General features: G+C 38.1%; 1 long non-coding RNA gene across 2 annotated transcripts in view; it reads right to left on the bottom strand.

Annotated features, from left to right (window-relative positions):
• Nucleotides 1-1,089: 1,089 nt before the first annotated feature.
• LOC102028965 overlaps nt 1,090-17,606 on the bottom strand; it is a 60,506-nt gene continuing 43,989 nt past the window's right edge. Inside the window, exons 7-11 of one of the 2 annotated variants that reach the window (XR_260578.2) lie at nt 13,499-13,678; nt 13,273-13,372; nt 12,059-12,115; nt 6,375-6,438; nt 1,090-1,613 (exon numbers count right to left, since the gene is read on the bottom strand). This is a non-coding gene — a long non-coding RNA (uncharacterized LOC102028965). The remainder of the gene's footprint in view (nt 1,614-6,374; nt 6,439-12,058; nt 12,116-13,272; nt 13,373-13,498; nt 13,679-17,606) is intronic. The other variant, XR_001233492.1, reaches the window with a different exon arrangement.

Genomic DNA, 17,606 nt, shown 5'->3' with positions numbered 1-17,606 from the left:
TTTCAGGGGGCTGGAAAAAAGCCCTGACAAAACAGCCCTCTCTGAACCACATTGCCAAGAACAAGCCCACTGAATAACTGGGCTCATGGAGTAGTTTATGACTGTTTTCTACCTGGCTACGATTTCTGCTTACAGATGATATCACATTATCTAGCTTCTCTTTTTCTTTGCCCTTATTGTCATTACTACCTCTTCATTTTGCTTGGCTAATGTAACCATAGTTTTCCAGTAATCTAAGAGCTAGTTCTGAGCTTGCCTTCTAAATCTCTTCTGCTAAGTCTGAACACATGCCAGGATACCTCTATAATTAAGCAGGAAAGTCCATTGTGATAACTCTATGTATTTATTTTATATATGGACCAAGACAATGAGTAAAGTCTGTTCAGTCCCTGTCCAAACCCTAAACCTTCCCCAAAGTACAGTTTGGAAAATGATAGGTGTGTGGGGAAACCAAAAATCCAGGGTGGCAGTGCACTAGACAGAGGGGCAGACATCCTTGGAGCCATGATGTGTGTAGAAGGAAGTGTTAGCTGGCTAAAGGTCCAGTCAGAGGAAGTCTTTCATGTAGAATGTATTAGAGTAGAATATTTTATGTTCTGTTCTTCGGTTCCCTCAAACTGCTATGAGACTATTTTTTGCCTCATTGCAGTAGAAATCAGCACAAAGTTACTCATGTCAAAAATGATACCAGCACACTGCGGAGAACCATTGGAAGGAGGAGATACACCAGCCACCCTGGAACAGTGACTTCACTCTCTGAAATTCCAAGAAGCCTGCAGAGTTATGGCTTCCAACAAGAAGGACTGAAAATTGTAAGTAATGAGTTCAAACTGTGAGTATAGGCACACACAGCAGATGTATTTTCCACAGATGTATATATAAAGTATGTTTCATTTTGTTTTGTTTTGAAACAGAGTCTCTTTATACAGTCCAAGCTAGCCTTGAACTCAAGTCAGTCCTCCTGCCCCAACTTTCACAGTACTGGGATTACAGGGTGTGCCCCTACACCAGCCATCTTTTTATGGACAAAATGTGTATATACATTTGACACTCACTATTTATGAATTTTATTTTTGTGAAGTTGTTTGCTTGCTAAAATTTATTGATCGCTCCCCCAAATCAATACTTACAGTATGTATGTGGTCATCTGCAGACATGCTCAGAGCAGGGAAAATGTTGTGTCTCCTGATCTCCATGTTCCTGGCTGAGTGGGACACTCTAACGTCTTGTATCAGCTCTGCGCTGTAAACAGTGGGCCTGTCATGAGCTATTTACTGCCACATTCCCTGCTTCTGTGCTTCTATTGCTCACTCCACTCTTTCAAATTGTCCTTAAATATTGTCTGCTGCAATTCATCAGCACAAGAAGGCTGGGATGTTCCTTTCAGAGACAAACTGTTCAGGTGTGCAATATAGTGTAGTTGGTTTTAGGTCAAAGCTGGTAAAGCATCAGTACATTCTAAATACAGTGTCTTTAAATAGAAATGCATGTAGTAGAAATGCTGTGTTGATCAGTTGTTGAAAATATTATGAGCAAAGGCTTCCAAGAAGATGATCCTGCGTTTCCCCTTGGAGTCACGGCTCTGTATACTCTAATCAGTGTCTATGGAGAATCTATAAAACATGATAAGAAGTGACTATGAGTGACTGTGTGTTTTGCATGTGTGTGTTGTTTTTATTTATGTCACAGACGTACAATATTACACGTGAAAGAACCAGCCACCAACATAGGCAACTTTAAAAATAAATCAGATATTACACCATGAAATAAATTTCAGTGAATTGCAAAGGATTATCTTATCAAACAGGTTTTCAAATATGATGCAAAAGGTATAAAAATTTAAAACAAAATTAGAACTTTAAAATACCATATTCAGAAATATATGATTTTATATTTACAATATCTTTATATTGCTACCTGGATTATAAAGTCAATCATAAAGGCCTTAAAGAAATATTATAACTAAATAATAAAAGGGAGCATGCAAAAATTTGTGAGACACAAGAAAAAGAACATAAATTTAATTATAGTTTTATATGCATATACTTAAAATTAGATTTTAAGTAGTACTTAATAATTATATGAAGAAAAATTTAAAACTGAACACATTAATATGGGCTGAATAAATAGAGAAGGATTTCCTTTGTTTGTATAAGACAACTTAATATTATAAAAAAATAAAAAACTATCTCTAATAACTGTACAGCTTCAATACAACTCAACTCTATTTCCACCCGAATGTATTGATACATACATTTTAAATTTATATAGATAACAAAAGACGACAAATGCCCTTAAGACATATATAAAAAAAGAATAATGAGGGGAGACTTTTGTAATGAGGCAGGAAGATAAGCTGGTAGAGCATAGTAATGAATGTCATACATTAGCCCAGAAACCGACAAATAGGCCAAGGAATGGCAAGAGAGGACTAAGACGTAAAGGAATGTGTATCTGAAAACTTTCTATGTTTTCATTCATGGAAAAGAAAATTTACACTTAGATGGTGAGCAGAAAGTGGCTCGTGTTGTGCAGCAAAATAAAACATGTTCACAACGCTGCATTCAAGTTTGGACTTTGAATGAATTAAACCAATCAAGTTAATAGGAAAATAATGAAGGAAAATGCCACTGTCACTGAAATAGGTAAAGAAAATCATTTTAAAGAAAATTTTTAAAAGAAAAAGCATAAGCCAAATTATGAGTGGCTAATAACCCAGTGTGGGTAATAACCAGACCCCTTCCAAAAGTAAAAGATATGATATAGTAAAGAAATATATCTGTACTATGTAAAACAGTGATTATTAAAATAGGTTTAAAATATTACAAGCCAGCAAAAAGACAGGAACTCCATTTTATACACATATCAAAACCCTAAGTTGTACACTTTGATTATATATGATTTTTGAATATTTGTCAATTACATCTTAATTGAACTGGAAAAAATAAAATAAGTACAAACAAAATACATATGACATTTTTAAGGGAGGAAATTAAGAAAAACAGCAACAAAGTTAGAAAAATGCTCAAATTTATTAGTAGTTAGAAAATGAAAAGTAAAGCAACAATTTATTTTGTTGGAAAAAGGTAAACCAGAATTTCATAACAAAATAATAGAACAATAGTAGTTGATACATTGCATGTTATCATCCTCTAGTAGTTACTCAGAGTACAAGACATAGGCATAAAGAATTCTCCAGTTGATACTAGCATGAACCTTCCTTTTCAGTGAACTTAGAGACACTAATAGTAAAGCTACCTTGCATTTGTCTCCCTTTTCCCTTCCTTCCTTTCTTCTTTCCGCCTCCTATTTCCTTTTTCCTCTTAAACGATTACTTCCCATTTCACAAAATCTATTGTACATTGTAGACCTTCTTTCAATTTTTCACAATAGGGAGACAATACGATGTTTATGCATGTGAGTCTGATTTACTTCACTTATGAGTATGGTCTCAAGTTGCATTCATTTACCTGTAAAAGTTTCAAATTTATCCTTCTTTATGGCTGAGTAGTATAACATTGTATAAAAAAACCACATCTTTTTCATTCATTTCTCAGTGGATGGGCATTTGTGTTGTTTCAAAGATTTATCTATTATAAATTGTGCTGCTATAAACATGGGTGCACATATATTGCTGTGGTATGATGTTTTTAATTCTTCTGGGAAGATACCCAGAAGGGAAATAGCTGGGTCGAATGGGACATCTAGTGCTACTCTTTTGAAGAATCTCCACACTGATTTCCACAGTGATTGCACCAGTCTACACTCCCACCAAAAGTGGAGAGTGTTTCTTTTTCCCCAGACCCCTTCCAGAATTTGTTGTTGGCTGATTTCTTGATGGTAGCCTTTCTTTCTGGAGTGATATGAAATCTCAATATTGTTTCAATTTGCATGTCTCAATGACCAGTGATGTTGAACATCAAATGGGACCTCTAGCCCTAGTTTTTTGAGGACTCTCCACACTGATTTTCAAAGTGGTTGGAACAATCTACAATCCCACCAATAATGAATAAATATTCCTTTTTCCCTAGAGCCCCACCAGCATTTATTATTGGCTGATTTCTTGCTAATAACCATTCTTTCTGGGGTGAGATGGAATCTCAGCATTATTTTAATTTGCATCTCTCAAATGACCAGGGATGTTGTACAATTTTTCATATATTTGTTTGCCATTTGTAGTTCTTCATCTGAGAAGTGTGTATTCATCTCAGATGCCCATTTTTGGATTGGGTCTTTACATTTGGGGAGTCTGACTTTTTCAATAACAATTATTTTTCTTTACACTGGGAAAAACTTGAAAACTGGGCTCCACGTAGTGATACAACCTGTAATTCTAGCTGCTTGGGAGTTTGAAGCAGGAGGATATCCAGTAGCAGGAAAACCTGTGAAACTTGGCAAGACCCTGTCTCAAAGTAAATGTTTCAAAAATATAAAGGATTGCAGATCTACCCTGGTAGTGGTAAACTTGCCTAGCATGTGTGAGTGTGGGCCTGAAATCAATCTTAGGTACCACAGTAAATAAATATATTAGAAACTTGGGAAACACCAAATGTTAGGGAGGATTTGGACATAAAATTAAGAGACTTTCATACATTCAAATGTTGGCTTTGTCACTCTGGGCAACAATCTTATACTATTAAGTCATGTTTTGAATATTTATGTGCAATTATCCTGCAATCCCAAAATTTGTACACAAGGTTAAACAAAGTTCCTCACATAGCCAAGCATGGTGGTGTACTCCTGTAATCCCAGCACTCTCAAGGCTGAGGCAGGGGGGTCATTGCATGTTCAAGACCAGCCTGGACTGCAAAGTAATTTAAAGGGCCAGCCTGAACTATACAGTGAGACCCTATCTCAAAAAGACAAAAAGAAGTTCCTCACAGCATTATTGTTGGTGAAAATTAGTAGAGGCAGGTAGCATATCTACCACTGTGAGAGAAGACCGGGCTAGACTTACATAAATGGATTTGCTAACATGCTATACCATAGTTAAGAAGAGCAGATTAAATATCTACCTAGTTACATAGATTTTTGTAAAAGTACTGCATATGAAAGCAATAGAAAAAGTAAAATGTATCTCTAATATTTTTATATAAATTTAAAATGCACAACAAGAACATGATAATACAAACTTGATGTGTTTTTTGTTTTGTTTTGTTTTGTACTGGGAATCGAACTCAGGATCTTGCACTTGCCAAGCAGGTGCTTGTGCTGCTGAGCTATATCCCCAGCCCAATAATACAAACTTGAGTGGGTGAGTAAAAGCATTCTATGATATCAAGGATGTAATTTATTTGACCCTACACAATTGGTTTACAAGTCAATAGCTTTAAAAATTATACTAGACTGATAGAAGAGGATCAAAAATTTGTACCTAGCCAGAGCCATTCAGGGATTTATCTAAAAAAAAAGAAAAGAAAGAAAACAAAAGAAAAGAGAAAAGAAAGACTAGAGGAGAGGTAACTCTTTGCAAAAGTCCTGAATTCAGTCCCCAGTACTGCCCCCCAAATTGCATTGGAAGCTATGACATTATTGTAGACATTCATGCCCAAAGATATGGTATGTGAGTGAGTCAGGAAGCTCTTTATAAAAAGAATGCTTGGTCCAAGAAAAATCGCTGATAATGCTTCTCAGTTATCCAGTCTGATTCTATCAGGAGTGTGTCGTCCCTCTCAGGGTTCATGCTGTACACAGAACACTGGTGAATGGCAGCACCTCTTGGATGAAGAGCTTGGTTGGCATGAGATCACTTCGCAGTTCAAAGAGTAGGGAGGTAAATGGAACCATTCGAACTGGACACATACTAGGTATACATATTTCTCTTCAATTAACTTTTGCGCTCTCATAGAGTCACAGCATATTGCTTCTGAGTGTAAAATCAACAAAGGATTCTGGAGACAAGCAGATTTCAAGTGCAAACAAAGGGGAAAGGACTACGAGTGAGAGGAGTCCAAAGAGGGCCTTGTCATTGGATGAGATTCTTGCCTGGCATTTTTCAAGCAGAAAGCAACTGTCTTATACAAGAATCAGAGCAAGATTCTGATAGTAGAAGTCAGCATAAAGGCGGTGGTTGGACTATGCCCTTTACACACTTTACAGTTTCATAAATCTAAAATTTAAACCATGAAGAAAATGTAAATATTGAGCACTGTTCCTTTATATCAAATTTGGATTAAGTAATGAGGGCTATGACTAAATCAATACCCTGTACTGAAAGGAAAAGAAAAGAAAAGAAGAGAGGATTCAAGGATTTTCCTTCCCCTGGACTCTGTAACACTGCTGTGTCTTCCTTGTTCTTCACTCCCCACCGAGGGTACTGAGGAGACACTGTGATGGCTCCAGGAATTTCCCCACACATGGGGTTATTTTCATACCTATGATTAGAAGCTCTCCACAGCCAGGAGCACATAGCACAGGCATCTCTTTTTCTCCACCAAGCTGGAGGAAAAAAACAGGGTGTAAGATATTCAGAGCTGAAAAAATTCTCCACATCAACCTTATGATTCAAATTTCTGTAACCAAATTGACCATGAGCCTTGTAGCCTGAGTTCCCTGAAGAATTGTATCATCCCTAACATCACTGAAATTTGAACTGTTCATGAGGTGTATTAGCTCACAGTGTCCACAACACTAAGCTTTCTTGTCAAGCTCTGTTTTCTTGATCAAATTAAACTGGGCCTTAGGGTATTAAGGGACTCTTGGAAGCAAATTCTAACAAGGCTAGGATGTCAGAACTTTTAAACTGGATTTTGTACATAAATGAGGAAGGATGAATCTTACGTTGCAATCTTGCAGGCTTTTTAGAATGAATGATGAATTTTCTTTAGTATTAGTGTGATGATTTACTAAAAATAAAACTCAAGTCTAGAAACTTCTACTTTCTTCATTTATTGGTTAAAACTACTAATGCATACTTCTTTTGCACTTCTGATAGAATCTCCTTACATAACAGTATGTCCTATTTTACTAAATTTGATGAAAGGATCAGAAACCTATCTGCACAAGATTAGGCAAAGAAGCAATAATAGCACCATGGGAATGAGATTCATGATGTTACATGCCTAAGCTCTGTGTGCCTTGCTCAACTCAAAGCCCTTCTAGGGGTGAAATTAGCAGGACAATTTACTAATGGTCAGGGATCAACAAAGAATAATTTTCTGACCAAATCCAACCTAGCACTTGTTACTAAAAGTAAATACTACTAGAAAATAGCCATACCTCTTGATTGGCCATACACGGCTGCTTTGGTGGCTCAAATTCATTAAGTAATTGTACCCAAGACTGCATGACCCACAAACTTCTAGTATTTTATATTTAGCCCTTGCAAGAAAGCTTTGTCAACTCCTGCCCTTCAAGCTCTGAAGACCTGGGAAACAGATCTGGGACCTTTGGTCAACCCTCAAGTAAAAGCCGGTAGAGGTAGATAACAGGTGTGACAAAAGCAGGAGAGGAAGATACCACATCAAGACAGCCAGTAACCTAGAAGAAAGCATTCATGAGCGTGTTACTGATTTTCTCATCGTATGTGTGAGGACTAAGGGCTTCTCTTTTGTTCTCCACTCCAGGAGGCCTTGGGGACACAAATGAGGACAAAGGAGATAATAATCTCTTTCTATATCTTGGAATGGAAACCACATATAAATACATATAAAATTATTTAAAAATACAACTGTCATTTACCTTAGGGTGCTGTGAGAAACAAAATCTGAGAAGTTTAAGGTGATGTTGCTTTTCTAGTTGCTTGTCTGTTTGTTTTCTTAACTTCATGTATCCCTTGAGGTAACACCAACCCTCTTCCTGCAGGGTATTTCATCTTCTCCCCTCTAGACCTGAATTCATGGGAAGTCTTCCAAGTCCACTATCTGGCTTCCCACAGGGAAATAGCATGGCAGCTGGGTGAACTAGAGTAGCCCATGCTCCCAGGCAGAGACTGGTGCAGCAATAGGACCATGACTCAAGTCTACCTTATCATAGACCTGCTCCGATATGGACTTATTGTGTGAAGGAAAGTTGTTCTTTTCCCTTCCACTTGCACCTTGGTGCAGTAAAAATATCCACCGAAAACTCCAAGGAGGATTATTCTTTCTTATGACTGGGAAGAGAAACATAGATATGCAGAGAGAAAGACAGAGAAGGATTTTATGACATTTAAGATCCTGAATTCAATTGTCCCTGGTGACAATGATAAACCAGAGTTGATCAGAAAATGATGGATTTCACTTGTATGGTCTAGGGATAAATTACCCTAGATATTCATTTACAAAAAGAATAATTGTTCTTTGGGAATTGACTTTACTCCAAAATTATAAAAAAGATAGATTTTCTAAAAGAATATACCTCTGTAATTGGGAACAAGGAGTGTGTGTGTGTGTGTGTGTGTGTGTGTGTGTGTGTGTGTGTGTGTAGCACCTATAGAGAGGTAGGCATGAAGGAAAAGAATGGAAATTAAGTGTGATATAAATCCAAGTAGTCACTGAGCAGATTGCACTCTTTCACGTGATACTATCAGGTACCTCCTGCCCTCAAAAATCATTTTTACTAAAATTAGAATAATATACAAAAAAGAATAAAAGAGGTTATCTACAGGAATTGGGAGTGGTGAGTCAGAAGAGTGAGTAAAGCAATATTTAAACTTGAAAGCCTTCAGGTCACTTCGACTCTGTAGCCATGTGCACAGATATCACCTACTTAAGAAATAAGGTAAATGGTTATGGGTATGCTTCCCTCCTCTGTAAAGAAGAATTTAGTGGAATAGTTATTCATTCCTTCTCTCTCAGGTTGAACTTCCAGAAACTTCCACATATTTCTTAATGCATCTGCTCTAACTTCTATCTCCAATCAGATCAACATAAAATCCTTGCTAAGGTCCCTAATGATGGCCTGCCCACCAAATCCAATTACAGATCTTCCCTTTCTTGGTATCCTGGCATTATTGCCTGTGCTGAACTTTGTGAAACTCTCCTTGGATTCTGGAGCCACACTCTGTTCTTGTTTACCTTATGCTTGCCCAATCCCCTTGTCTAATTTCCTTTGTGGATTTCCTCCTGTAGGCATGCACTTACACCTGGAATTCCCAGGCTGGACCCTAGAGCCCTTCTCGTTCTGTATTCTCTTACATTCATTAATCTCATCCTCCACCCCCACGTTAGTTGCCATCAATGCATTGGAGACTATAAAATTATTAGCTTGAATTCAGAGTGCTCTGATGAATTCCAGGCACATGTAGCCATCATTTCTTTCAACAATTTTTTTCCTCACAAGTCACAAATGAACTTCAAACATAACATATAAATTAAGGCTTTGTGAATTTTTCTTCCTAACATTTCAGTTCCCCCTGTTGCTGTAAATGACATCAGCATGGTTAAAGGCGGAAATCTGGAAGTCATCCTTGTTTCTCCCTAGCCTCCATTCCACAATTCAATCTATCACAAACCATATGGATTTAAAATAGTAGTTCTCAAAGTGCTGTTTCTATCCTGTAGCATCAATATCACCTGTAAAATGTGAATTATTTGGGTTCACTCTTCACTCCCTAAATCAGAATTTAGTGCCCAGGAATCTGTAAAACACAGTAAGGTGAAAAACTCCTGAAATAACTTTCTAAGAAATTTGTTAACTTTTCTTAATTTCCTCTGACATCTATGTAGTCAAAATCCCACCAGTCCTTAGGCATTCAGCATCTATGGTAGACACCTAAAAGATCATAAATACAGATGCTCTGTCCAACTCATTTCACTTGTACGGAGAAAAATGTCACATCTTTTCCCATTTTAACTAATCAAGTCCTTCATTGCCACTAAAATCTTTACCCACTTTCAGCCACCCAGAGTCAACAATACCTGCTCAGAAATGCCATTCCATAGTCTTCCAGAAAGCCTATTCATCTCTACTGTTTGGGATTCTTTCCTCTACAAACATGGTAGAAATTTCTTAGATTAGCTGGCCTGTGGGTACGAGAATTCAGCATCCTCCTTTAGGTGCTTTTGATCAGCTTTGTAGGGTCTGCAAAATCCTTTATTCATTAGTTCAACACTGGTCTATTTCACACAACTGCATGGCAAGAGCAATGTTAAGGCTTGCAAATTCAAAATTAATAGGGGTCTGGGTTTTACTACACTGTTTCCAGTCTGTTGGAAGGACAGTAAATTGGTATTAAGGCTAAGAAGATAAATAATAAGTGGGTAACTGAGGGGAATGAGCAAAGGGAACAGCCAAATGACAGTGTAAAGAATAATGAAATACTGACAGAAAGCATCTGCATGTAGAGCAGCAATGGACACAGGTGGAAGTAGGTGGTGGAGAAGGAAACTGGTACAAGTGCCCCATGGGGGGCAGGAACCAGATGCTAATGATGGGCCACTTAAAGGACCCTTGGCTGCTAAAGAGAAGAAGGAGGCAGAGGTGCAGGAGTCGAGAGAGAGGAGAACCAGCTCCCTGGGGCTTCCCAAACCACTGGAAGCAACTTGGGTTTATTCTAAAGACGACAGCTAAATTATTCTAGCTATTCTTCAAAAGCATAGATATGAAGAAGGATATGAGTGGCCCTACTGAAGACCAAGGTGAGAACACAGAAAATTCTCCTGCTCTTTGGAGAGTCAGTGTGTCTATTCAGATATACCAAGAATGGAGGCTAAGTTGCTTCACACCAACCCGTTTCCCAGAGAAGCTAAGTGTTTCTTTAAGTATCTTTTGCTGTTGTTTGTTTTTTAGACCTGTGATCTTCTATCACCCAAAGAATCAATTAGTGATGGTTTTCAGTCCCGTTTCTGGCTTGGTCATCTCAATCACATGTTGTTTTAATTCGTATTTTATTTTAAGCTTCATTTCTGCCATTCTCCTTCGTTTATTTTAACATGAGTATGCTCAGCAGGCGAGTAGCTATATTTGTCAAGCCACCCCCTGGTCTTCCTAAAAATAAATAAATAAATAGCTAACTAGCTCTTAAGTGACAGAAAAGTTAATTGTGTAAAGTAACTAAGTTATATAGTCTCCTCGTACAAAATGTCCCGTCATGGGTACTCTGCCTATGTTTGGCCTTCTTTTCTGCTACCAGGAAGGGAGACGGATGTACAGGTGGTGTACACAGCTCAGAATTAGTGTAGCGAACGGAGCCCTAGGTGACTCTGTGGTACAACATCTTCTGTTTCCCTGTAAAGGCTAAAGGAATCAGACAGGATGCTTCATAACCCATGCACTGGAGCAGTGCTCCGGCTTCAGTTCCCCGAAACTAACTGGCAATATGATCACAGAGCACCACCTTCAACAAAGAAGCATGAAGCATGCCTAATAGCCTTTTTTTTTTTTTCAACTTGCTTGCAGCTATTTCAGCTGTAGCATTATTTCCAATTCAGGAAATGTTTTCCAATGCAAGGAAAAAATAGAGATATTTTTAACTACTCTGTAAAAAGAAACCTTGCTTTTCAACTTTGTTCTGCTCCTGATGTCAAAGCAGATTGCCCAACTAATTAGGGTCCTAAGGTCTCAGGCAGAGTCTAAGCTTTCCTGTAGCCTTTGCCTCGACCTTATTTACAATCCACGCAGCCTACGGATGCTTTTCAATTATCAGCCAGGCTAATTCACAGTTTAATTTCTTCTCTCCTAGCCAAATGGTCTTTCTTTAAAATCACATATAATCAGTAAACCATGAGGATAAAATCTGGAGCTCTGTGGGCTGCATGTAAGAGTTTGAAGCCTATCTCTCATGTAGCTTCAGGGAAGCTACTAATTTGTGTGGGAAACCATTGCCAGATTAAAATAAAAGATTATCTGTTAAATTTGAATTTAAAATTAGGCATAGCATTTTGTAGTCAGATCATCCTAGGGTAGTTTCGTCCACTCTCAATTTGACAACTTATCTTGGACCTTAGTTTTTGTAAGTGTAGAATGAGTATAACAGAGGAGCTGTGAGGTTTAAATTAACCCAGTTGGGGCTGGGGAGATAGCTCAGTGACACAGTGCCTCTCTGGCAAGCATGAGGTCATGAGTTCAATTCCCAGCGCCAAAAAATATAAATATAAATAAATAAGTAAACCCAGTTGAAACATTATAATTATTGTACCTGGAACCTGGTGAATCCTCAGTAATTCTTACTACTGTGCTTCTGTTATCTCATCTTCTGAAAGGTAAATAAGAAAAAACGGGACTATCTACACAATACTTCCTACACACTACGCAAAGAGAGCGTGGATACTGTCACACACAGATTTACCCAACTGATAAATTCTTTGTTAGAATCAGGCCCATGCCGGGGACTAACTACTGTCATTTTGTCTTACACTCTCATGTGCTATAATTGCTTGTAAGTCCTATTTTGTAGAACAAGAACTGAGGCTCTGAGAAGACAGGTCACTTGCTGTAAGACACAAAGGTAGCTGCTGGTAAAGCTGGGATTTGCTTTATGGGATACCAACATACAGGTTACTTTTTTCTATTTGTTAACCAGTGTCCCAGAATGAAATAAAATAGAGTATTAACCAAAAATATTAAGGAAACTGTTTGCATTTTAAGGAAAAAATATAAATTCCTATCTTCATATCACTTTAAAAAATTGCAATGACCCGGCACCTTCATTTGATGCAATTATCTCACAATAGCCCTCAAACAGAAGCATCAGTAGTCATCCTGTTCTTAAAAATGAAGTGGTGAAATTCAGGATGGAAATTCAAGTGTTGTCACCTCTTAGGGTCCCATAATAAAACACTACAGACAGAAGAGGTGAAATGCAAGAACTGTATTTTCTCACAATTCTGAGGTGCAGGGGTTCAAGATCAAGGTAGTAGTGGGATGAGTTGCTCCTGAGGTCTTTCTACTTGGGGTGGAGACAGCTGCCCTCCAGCTGTGCTCTCTCATAGTCTCTTCTCTGGTGACGAGCTATCCTAGTGCCTTCCTCTCTTTAGAAAGACAGCAGTCATATGGGAGCAGAGGCCCACACTCAAGACCTGGTGTCACCTACCACTTTCAGGGATCTCTGTCTAGCTACAATAACATTGTGGATCAGGCCTTCAACATCCAAATTAAGGAACTGGAAACCAATTCAGTCCATATTACCCGGTTTTCTTATTTGTGGTTCCATCCACATTGTTCCATCCACATTGTTCCTTCCTGGAAGTACCTTCAAGGAGAATTATGTTGTGGGTACATTTGATGCTACATTTTTGTTTGAAAAAAATATGTGCAATGACAATGGATTTTGATTTTTGAAGTATAAGGCTTCAGAATAGGACCATTTTCCCATTCAATAATCACACGCTTTGCATCAGATCCACACAGTACCTTGGATGAAGAGCAGAACAGTGACTCTGGGAAGAAACCAGTCACAGCTAATAAAATAACTGTGCCAAGAAGGATCAGGAATTGTCAACTCATTCCATGCCTGTGTGAGAAAGACCACGGTGAGGCAGGCACTATCTTACTCCAGTACCTTCCACTCTGAAATTTTGTCTGCGTTGCAGAAAGTGTAGCAGCACCCTGTGGGTCACACACCAACCACCACACGTACCTACAAATGCCCCGGTGGAGATTAATAGCTGGGTATGCTGAATGACTGAGCGGGAGATGCACAAGGCTACTGGTTGCTCCTGAAGCCAGGTGGATTCTGTGACATAGGCTGCCCTGTGTGCATTTAGTAACAGCATGAACCAGCGAGGGAAGCTATTATGGGAGCTGTTGGAGAAGAAATCTGTAAGAAAAAAAATTTTTTAAAAAATCAACACTTAGTGAATGCGGGTACAGAGCATTTAATATGGACACCACTATAAATGATTTGAGCTTCAATATTGGTTTTGAAAAACACAGTCTGTACGGTGGTATTTTTATAGTCAGTGTCAAGCATAGTCGTTTTTAGTTACAGCTTGCATAACAGTTCAAGATAAATCAAAGTGAACTGCTCTGAAGGAAAAAAATATATAGCACAGACTTGCTAGTACTATAATTGCCGCTTTGGCCAAAGGCTACTTTACATTGTGCCTACCTAACACTTTGGTAATAAATATTTATTAATTGTTGATTATTTGCCAAATACTATCCAAGGTTCTAGGAATGTATCAATGAATAAAACACAGCTCTACCAGGCAATATGCCTTTCATGGAGAGAAGCACCAGCAATCTGGGATGTCACAGGCTAAATGACATAGGAACTCTATTCTCTGGGTTCTGTGAAAGAGCACCTGTGTTTGCCCTGGCTAAAGGAAATCACGATGGGTTTACCAATGAGATGGTATCTAAGCACACATCTATGGCCTCGAAAGAGTTGCGCAAGGAGCTTGCAGGAAGAGCCATTTACAAAGTAAACACAGCCTGGGAAGCCATGACTGGCCGAGAGAGGGAAGCAGTGCATGCTGAGAAAAGGTGCTGGAAAAGTTTTCCAAGGTGTTTGGGCACAGTGAAGAGGAGTTTCAATTTTATCCTGGAGCAGTTGATTGCTTTTCAAGAAGGTTAAGAATGAGAGCGGCACTGGGATAGAGCTCAAGAGCACAGTGCCTGCCTGGCAAGTGCGGGGTCATGAGTTCAATTTCAGGTACCAAAAACAAACAAACAAACAAAAAGCCAATAATGAGAGTGGCATGTTGTGTTGTTTTTGTCTTGTTATAATTCTTAGAAACCCCTCCAGTTCACTCGGAGTGTATTATATAAAAACATGAATATGGAAGAAAGATCAGGTAAATCTCTGAAATAATGGTGTAAGATTATGGTAGTCTAAATAAAAGCATCAAGTGCGTCAATTTGACAGGTTTTAAAGAGATGACAGAATAAGGGATTCGATCAGATGTGGGAAATGAAGAAAAGGACTAAATATGTTTCCCAACATCTAAAATTAGGCAACTTGTGAATCATAGAGTCAATGGCTAAGAACAAAGAGCAGATTAGAGGAAAAACAGTCAGGGGTGTGGGCAGAACATTACTGTATTTCTTATTTCTGTTTCTCTCCTGGACATCTGCTGAAACAAGTGTGGAGAGAGTGATTCCCCAGGGCTCCCTGCATATAGCACACATCAACTGGACCCCTCCGGACCCACATTTGGGTACCAGAAGATCATGGCACTGGGTGCAGGGTGTGGACTTTGCATTGCAAACAGGCTCTGGCAATGAACCCTAATGTTCCTCAGGCCCCATGGTCTCTGCTTTGAAACTGTTCCATTTGGGGGCCTATGCTTTCTGAGCCTGAGATGGAAGGGGTAATGTTAATGATCCCTGAACCACTTCAGTTGGGGAAGTAGGTCACTCTCTCCTTGTTTGAACAATCCTTCTGGCATCTGTGGAGATGGCTGACTACTTCTGCTTTGTCTTAATTTATAACATCTGGCACCTGTTGAGATAGCCGATCTCTACTAACATCCTCATCTCGACCTCAGTTGATCACACCTGCATATCTCTCCTGAACAGCCTTTTTCAATTTTCTCCATATTGTGGGCTGAGACTTCTCCAAACCTTTAAGTTATACTTTTGATTAGGAACTCCATTTTTCACATTGTTATCTTCAGCGGAGTTGCTCAGATTACCAGATGTAAGAATACAAGATTGATCAAATCATTAAAGGGAATAAGAAAATAATAATTTAAAAGAATTTTAGAGACAATACATAGTGTCACTAGGTAGGACTGTAGGAATTCGCCAATGGATATTACACTACAAATTGTTGTTGTCACATAAATTGCTCAGATTACCAGATACAAACATGCAAAATTGGTCAAAATATTTAAAAAAAACTTTTAAACATTAACTGTTCCTCTCAACAAACCATTGGACACCAACAGTGCAGTTATGCCACTGATCCGTAGTATATAAAATGCTTTAGTACTTTCTTTTTCTTCTTTCCCTCATCCCAGTTGTTCCTTCCTTTGAGCAATTTCTTTCCCTTTCTTATTATCACTTGTACATTTTGGATTTTATTTACTCTTTCATGTTCTTACACCAGGGAGACAATATGATGTTTACACATGTGGGCCCAATTTATTTCACTTATGAGTGTGGTCTCTAGTTGCATCCACCTACCTATAAAAGCCACAAGTTTATCTTTTTTTATAGCTGAGTAATTTTGCTATTGTTCTTTTTTTTTTGGTACTATTTTCTTTAAAATAAAAAGGTAAAAAAAAAAGTTAAAATGATGAAATAAAAAAGAACTCCATCTTTACATTCATCTCTTCTAACATTTCACTAAAGCAGTCAAGAAGAACCAGACTGTTTTTCCTCCACCAAATAAATCCCTAGTTTCATTATTTGCAAGTTTGACCTTACACAAAACCTTGGGACACAAGACAGTTCCGCTCAGTGCTTTTTCAGTCTATAACCAGATGACCTTCCCTCTATTGTTGAATAATAACTTCTTTTTTTCCTTAAGGTATTATAAGAATACCATCCATCTTCTACCAATACTCCATACCAGCGTATAGGCTTTTCCTAGAAGGTTTCTAAGACTGAAGCTCTCTCTATAACTCTCTTCTTCTTTCTGAACCCAAATTATCCTCAGGAGTCTGTTCATGTCAACATAACCTTTATGTAACGGGAACCTCAAAAATCTTCTACCTACTACACATTGGGTTTGAAAGCAATGTGCACATTTGGAAATATTTGTCACAAAAGTGCATAACTCCAGGTATCAATTTTCGTTCTCTTTCTGTTTTGGCTGCTGTAGCAATATACCATATGCAAAATGAAATATAAACAATAGACATTTATTTATCCAAATTCTGAAAGCTATAAAATGTAAAATCTCACAGATAAAGATGTATGGGCAGATTCAATATCTAGCAAGGCTGTCTAATCAGTCACAGGCAACCATATGTTGTAACATGGCAGAGGGATAAATGAGCCCTCCAGGAGAACTTCTGTAGGAATACTGATTTTGCTCATGAGGGCACTTACCAAAGACCCCATATTCAAATATCAACACACAAGGTGGTAGCTTTCAACACGGGGAAGAGAGACGTTCACTCCATAGCACTTGCCGTTATGCACACATTGGACATAGAGGTTAAGAAAATATAGACAAATCACTATAGCTCACAATCCAACAGCTGGATGGAGTCATCTAGGTAGGATCATATGTAGAAAATGCTTAGCAGAAGAAGAGAGGTTTAAGATTTTTGAGGAATACAACATCTATTCCTATGATGTTTCTGAAACACCTGGTGCCTGGCCCCTGCTTTGAGCTACCAAAAATACATCCCTTTTCACTGTTTTGGTTTCACTAGCACAGATGAAAAGAAAATCATTGAAACAATAATTCTTCTTGAGGAAGGATTTTCTTCTCCCAGAAGGAAACTTAACGCTAGCCTAGCATACAATTCCATACATAAATAAATAAATAATTTCAAAAAGAAAACCGAAAAACTAATATCATTTTCACATTTCATTTTAGGTTTTTCACTTTGTTTCTGCCCCAGATGTTTCTGAACAGAAATTCTCACAGCCATAATAATGGCCATAATGATAAAAATTGTATTAAATGTATCTTGCCAGACAATGGGTTCTACATGCACTTACTTAATTCAATCATCACAAAAATCTTTGAAATTATGGCTTAGGGAACTGAGATTTGGAGAAGTTGAGAATATTGGCCAATCTGACATGGCAATTATATTGGCGGAGATTGAATTTGAAATAAGATA

Source organism: Chinchilla lanigera, unplaced genomic scaffold, assembly GCF_000276665.1.
Source record: "Chinchilla lanigera isolate Chin_1 unplaced genomic scaffold, ChiLan1.0 scaffold00017, whole genome shotgun sequence".
Taxonomy (NCBI): Eukaryota; Metazoa; Chordata; class Mammalia; order Rodentia; family Chinchillidae; genus Chinchilla; species Chinchilla lanigera.
Note: the sequence above shows the minus strand (reverse complement) of the source record. Positions and strands in the feature narration are given on the sequence as shown.